The sequence below is a fragment of the Mus pahari genome, chromosome 16 (assembly GCF_900095145.1).
Source record: "Mus pahari chromosome 16, PAHARI_EIJ_v1.1, whole genome shotgun sequence".
NCBI classification, from domain to species: domain Eukaryota; kingdom Metazoa; phylum Chordata; class Mammalia; order Rodentia; family Muridae; genus Mus; species Mus pahari.
In genome coordinates this window covers 62,878,407-62,885,640 of record NC_034605.1, presented here as the reverse complement: position 1 = coordinate 62,885,640, position 7,234 = coordinate 62,878,407, and positions in this window count along the sequence as shown.

Here is a 7,234-nt window from a genome sequence, read left to right as displayed (position 1 = left end):
CTCTCTCTCTCTCTCTCTCTCTCTCTCTCTCTCTCTCTCTCTCTCTCTCTCTCTCTCGTCAAAAACCTTTTGACTCAATAGAAATACCGGTCTCTGACATCTATGGTGTAGGTATAACTGAAACACCTCTCACAGTTAAAAGCCAAGGTCAGAAGAGCGGTCCCCCAGACTGTTCCAAGACCGCTGATGGCTGCTTCCAGGCTGTGCAGTCGTCTGCCTCTCCTTCCTCTGAAGACATATCCCTTTTAAGAAGGCTTCACCCTCACCGGAGCCTGGATCTAGAATTCTCCCACAAGCACGGGTATTAAAGGGCCACTCTCTGTTTAGCATTTTGGTACAGCTGGGAAGTGGTGGAAAATTCCAGAAGCAGAGCCTACTGGGGATTCCTTCAGCTTCTTGGGGAATGCCCTTGAATGGTCCCCCATCCTCTCAATCTCCTTCTGGACACAAGTTGAATGACTCTAGGCCATGTTCTCCAACAAAACCACAGACCCAACATCAGAAAGGACACAAAACCTCAAAACCAGTGAGCTAAAGAACCTCTTCTCTCCAGGAGATTGCTATGGCATTTTGTTACAGTGATGGCAAGCTGGCTCACACAACCAGACAACTTCAGATAAACCCCATTATCTCTCAATGGCGTCTCGTGCCAGAGCATCAAACCAGAATGGTTAGGACACCCTCAGACCATGGCACCCACTTCACACTCTTTCCACTTTCTCTTTGGTTCTCTTTCCCATGTGCAAGTTCTTAATGTCTGCACAGCTAAAACCTGCTTTGTTCCCGTGCAGTCTACTTTTCCATCTTGATTATAAGAATTTCCCTGAACTATGGATTATAAGTCATAGCCTGGATCGTCTCATTTGATCTCTAGCACTGTACTTGGTAACACGGACATCTTCAATCCGATGACGGTGCTTCTGTTTTCTGACACTGATGCTTGTTTGTTTAAGGAGCTTTCTCCTCCACCAGCTAAACAAGTTCCCTTGATGAGTTTTGCACAGGGCAATGGTTGCCCTATAACCAGCACACACTAATCACTAACACCGCTGTGCTTCCTAGAACTTCTGCTCCGTAGTTGTCACAAGCTTTTTAATAATGTTAGTCACAGATTTTATTTTATTTTCCTGAGAAATATGTTTCTAAATATATAAGCATTCATTAATAAATATACAAACATTTATATTTTAAATATATTAACATATTATCATTATATTATATTAATGTCACATTAAATATATTGATATAGTGTGTTAATAAATATATTAATATATTGTATTAATAAATATATTCCCATTATATTAATAAGTATATATACACACACAAACACACACACACACACACACACACACACACACATTTCTGGAAATTTCCTTCCTGCGCCCTTCCTCTAACGTTCAGGAAGCAACCTTTAGCCAGGAGGTTTGTCCGCATGCAGATGCTTTCCCATGTTTTCACAGTAAACCTATTGCATCTCTTGCATTGTCATCTCTGTGGCCCTAACATCTGACAGACCCAGCAAAGTGGAGCGAGATTTACTTTGTCCTACAGTTTCAGGAGGGCTTGGCTGCCTGTGGGGGACAGCAGGACTGTGCAGTAAACGCTGTTCGCTTCACAGCAGTCCAGGGTGCAGACAGAGCTGAGCTAGAGCCCTTAGTTATGCACTGTGTATAACCTTTAAGACCTGCCTGTAGTGTCCGCAGCCCCACCTCCTAACAGATTTATAGTCTCACAAAACAGAGCCACTAGCTAGGGAACAAACATTAAAAACAAGAGTTTGTGGGGCGTAGTTAAGATTTAAACCATAACATCTACTACATTTTTTTTGTTTATTTGTAATTGCTTTTGAGATAGAGTCTTGATAAGTGACCCAACCTACCCTCAAAGTCACTATCACCCACCACAGCCTCCTGACAGTTGTGATTATAGTCAGCAAACAAATAACATCAAAACATCAAGAATCCGCACAACAGAAATTTATTTTCTAGTCATGAAAAAAACTGCTGTAGCCCAGAGCTGTTCCCCAGGTACTAAGTGTGTTTTCATGTTAGTCAACTTTCTGTTACTATAACAAATGCCTAGAATAATCACTTTATAAAGAGGGAAGGCTTATAGGAGCTTGTAATTTGGACCTATAGAAGCACATAAAGATTAGGGCACAGGATAAGAACAAGATGGCTCACCTCATGGCCAGGAAGCAAGAGGGGACAAAAGGAGATGGAGTCCCACAGCTGCTTTGAGGCCCTATCCCCAGTGTTCCAAGACCCTCTCATGCAGCTCTCTCACCAAAGGTTCTTAGAAATAGGCTCTTCAAAACCTGGGCTGTTGGCAAGAATCCAAATCCACACTCTCATGACCTTCTAACTGTTCTGATCTATGGACACCCATAGGGCAAAAGGAGGGTCCTAAGTTCTTCCTGCAAGGGCAGGGAAGAGTCCAAGTGTTAGCACTAGAGATGATCTGCCTTATCTCCGAGGTGTCACTGCCAATCACAGCCACCGCCACCAGCTAGAAGCCTACTCACTTCCTATCTTTGCTCAGCTTCTTCCCCACCATTTGTCTTCAGTTGCATGCTGGTCCTTACCTTAGCTTCTTTTCTGTTGCTGTGATTAAATACCACCAGAAAAGGCAACCTGAAAGAAAGAGGTTTGTATCAGTTACAGTTCAATGTCACAGTCCATGGTTGTGGAGAAATCAAGGCAGGAATCTCAAATGGCTAGTCATGATGTTATGCCCATTTTGAGGGCCCCAAAAGACCACCAAGGAGCCGATTCTGGTGCAATTGCACTAGGGTCTTTATTCAATCTTGAGCCTGGGCCATAACCTTCATCACTGATGCAGCAGGATGGGAGGGGGGAGCCCTGAGCTCAGTTTCAAGCATTTATGGAGGCAAGCAAACAAGCAAGATGGTATCCAGATTGGCATACATCTGCTTGGAGGGGGCCATTATGGAATTTGTTGGCCTTTAAAATGATCGGCTGGTGCTGGGAGCCGAACCATAAACTTTCAGAAGTGAATATCTTTAAATGCAACTGTAACTTCTGTTTTCTTCCTAATGGGTTAAGGAGTAACCTAGAGACCAGTGCTAGGTACAGTTATGGTATTTAACTTGAGTTCAACATTAGAGCAGGTTCTCTAAGATGGAGCCTGAACCCAAGATGAAGTTGGTCTGGTCTCTCATCACATCCACAGACCATAACAGAAATGTATGCATAGTACTTACTAGCTTGTTTGTGCCCATCTTTATCCCACTACTCTTACACAGTGCAGGACCACCTGTCTAGGGGATGGTGCTGCCCACAGTGGGCTTCATCTTCCCACATCAATTTAATAATTAAGACAATCCCCCACAGACATGTCTACAGGCAAACCGAATGTAGACAGTCCCCCACTGAGATTCTCTTCTCCAGGTGTGCCAAGTTGACTATTAAAGCTAACCATCAGAGCCTTTCTGCATATGTTTAAAGATCCATATATTAAATATGTTGAATATGTTAAATAATAATGACATCAACTATCCCTGTCTTATTTCTGACTTGAATTGAAGGTCTCCCAGAAACTTCTGATAGGATACTTGCCATTGGTATTCTGAATAATATGATTAGTTTCTGTCTGTCCTTGGCATTTTTATGCAAAGAGGTTGCTGATTTTTTTATCATGTTTGTCCTTGTTTCATAGGATTAAACATTTCTCTTCTTCATTTGTATAGATTATCTATGTTCTCTGACTTTGGGCCTATAGAATAAATTAATTTTATTCAGTGTTTTATTTTTTTTTAACACTGAAATGTCTCAAGGGTAGTGTGTGTGTACAGTTGGGTGGGTGGTACCCACCATGACCAGGTCACAGAAATAGCCTGGAAGCCAGCTGCTGACTGGCATTATAAACCCTACGTGCATACAGAGAGGAAGACATTGAGAATTACTCTGTAATTCTGTAATTGATTCTCCCATAATCCCTCAAAGCTAGAGACCCGAACCATGCTGACAATAAGGAGACCCATGCATCAAAAAGTTAGAGGGTAGAGGAAGGTGCCAAGATGAATGCCCACTGGGAAATGAACGCTCATATGCATGACTTGTGTGTCCCAGCACATTTCTGAGTGTGCCTATGTGTATATGCATGCACAACAGACGAAAGGGTCTATGTGTGTCTATGGGAAGATCTGCAAGAATACATGGGTGCTGTTAGTATTTGAAATCAGTATTCAAAACTATAATGCTCTGTAAGAAAACTAATAATCGTGGAAAATTGCTCGAAGCCTGACCTGTTATATGGATTAGCGATCTGGCTAACAGAAGCACACGCCCCGTTATATGGATTAGCGATCTGGCTAACAGAAGCACACGCCCCGTTATATGGATTAGCGATCTGGCTAACAGAAGCACACGCCCCGTTATATGGATTAGCGATCTGGCTAACAGAAGCACACGCCCCGTTATATGGATTAGCGATCTGGCTAACAGAAGCACACGCCCCGTTATATGGATTAGCGATCTGGCTAACAGAAGCACACGCCCCGTTATATGGATTAGCGATCTGGCTAACAGAAGCACACGCCCCTGTTATATGGATTAGTGATCTGGCTAACAGAAGCACACGCCCCTTTAGAACAGGCTTCATCAGCTTCTCTCACAATCTGTCCCTGAACAAGAAGCTTTTATGTGGTCCTCCCACCCCCAGGTATACAGATATATAAAACAAGTGGAGAAATCAATCTAAGAAATTCATCTTAAAGCAATTGTATGCAAACAAATTTACCATTTGTTAAAAATATAAGTAAATTTGTATACTAATGAGATGGGTATGCTTATTTTTCATAAAAATTAAACCCAGGGTGCATACCTGGGTTTGGTTCTGCACCGTCAATGATTTTTCTAGAGTTGATCGATGACTTAATTTTGTAATTGTCAATACTGAGAAAGCCTCTCCAGATAAATTGTAATACCAATGGCATGAGTACTGGTCGCTCCCACTGACTCCTGAGGCGTCTGTGGAGGCCTGGTGGTTTCTGCTGGATCCTGCCACTACTGCTGATTTGTGTTTGGTGACACTGTTGAACCACACTGTTGGTGTCCTGATACTGCTGAACTGGACTGCTGGTATCCTGACAACGGAGATTGGAATCGCCCCAAAGAGCTGCTTCTAAGCAGGTCCACATTCCCTTGTCCTCTTTACTATCTTTCCTTCCCTACCTTTGAATGGCGGGCTAGAGGGGGGGGGTAGGTTCAAGCATTTGAGAACCCTTATTAATGTAGGTTTTTTAAAAATCTAAGCCTGCAGTCGTCTCAAAAAAGCTTGTCCAAGTCAAAAATCATTGAAGAACTTTTTTTTTCTAATGAGACTCAGGTCAGCAATTCAAATAGCAAAATTTAAAACCAAACATTCTAATACAATACAGTACAATCCAATGCAAAGATAGAGCAACTTGATACTTACAAGCTGAGGAGTGAAGAGTGAAGAGATTATAGTCTGTGTTCCCACTGAAGAGATCGTGCCGTTAGTAAAATACTCGTTCTCTAAGTTTCAGAAGCTGCCTGGGTCGCCTTTCACTATATAAAAAGCTGGGTGTGGCAGAGCCCACTCTGCAGTGGGGACACTGAGCCAGAAGGACTTCAGGTCTTGCTGGTCAGCCAGTCCAGACACTGGTGAGCTCTGGGTTCAGGGGGAGACCCTTCAGTGACTGGCAACACAATAGCAGCAACACCGAGAACACAGGGCAACACATCCATCCCAAAGATGGAGAAGGATCAAGGAGGACTCTGGTATAAACCTCTGGCCTCTACTCATGGGCACACACAAACACCCAACATCGAATTTCAAAAGTAAATGTGTTTGCTTTCCACAAATAAGCCATGTAAGAACAGAAAATGTTGTATGTGTAGTGTAAACACTGCAGTTCATAATCCGTCGTGGCCTCTGACCTGAGCTGAGGTGAGTAGGCAACGCTTGTTGGCTTCTGTGGCGTTCTGGCACACACAGCGCAAAGCCTACGGGGAAGTCCTGCACTGCCTGAGCCTCCTCTGCCTCTTAGGTGTTTGGATTTTAGTGAAGTTGGGGTTGCAGTACACCCAGAAACCTTTTCCTGTTGTCAAGTTTTTTTTTTCCAAGCTCCATATTCAGAACTGTGACCCACTAGTTGAAAAAATTTAATGTTTTAGAGTTAATTCCAAACTGCTGACTGAAGATGAACAGGCATTCCTTCTGTGGTTTGTCTGCATTGAAATTCCATTCATATTGAAATTGGAAAAGAAAAGCTTCCAATTTATCAATGGGAAGGCCTTTATTCTTTGGCTTTCCCTTTCCTGCCCACAGGCTTCTCATCTTAATTTAACAGAACACTGGGCTCAGTGGAGAGCAAGAAGAGGTTTGCTTAATCTTTATTTATTTTTGTTTACTTGCTTGTCAATACTTAAAAACAAAAGTTATCGTTTTCCCCAGAGATAATTCTATAATTCAATCTATGAAGTTTGCAAGTTTAATAATCACAAAAATGATTAGTTAAGCAGAAATATGCTTAGGAAATCTACCCCAGCCCATGCACCCCCACATCCCGTGGTCCCCGGAGAGAAACTGAAGCGCAGTGCAGTTAGTCTCAGGCATATGTGCTTTGGAAAAGCAAGCACGTGCTTCTCAGATGCTTCCCTCCTTGAGAGCTTGTGGCTTGCAGGATGACTTGGAAGACACACGCTACTGTTCAGCAAGGACAAAAGCATCCAAGGAACCGGAAGCAGTGAGGAGCCGGGAAGTGTGGACTGGAGCAAATGTTCCTTAGAATTACCAGACCTCCAGTGCACATGGAGATAGCCTTTGAAAGAAACAAGACTAATGACGGGAGTTGCTCCGTCTCTGACACGACTGCGACCTGGCTTGTGGGTCATGAGCCCATGACTTGACCTGGTTGGACAAGTAGAGGGTTCATTTCCTGTTGGAATATCTGTTCTTCTAGTTGTTCCCAAGAGTTACTTCCTCTCTAGGAAGCAGCAGAGAAATGAGAACAATGGCTTTGAGGATGAATGAGCTAGGCATTCAAGGTGTGAAAGGGAGAGTTCAACAGTCAATGATTTTCAGACCTATTGAGTGTTTGCCCCACACAAAAGCCTTCATATTTTCTGGTCATCAAAAGCAACAATAAAGTTGGACGTGGTGGTGCATGCCTTTAATCCCAGCACTTGGGAGGCAGAGGCAGGCAGATTTCTGAGTTTGAGGACAGCTTGGTCTACAGAGTGAGTTC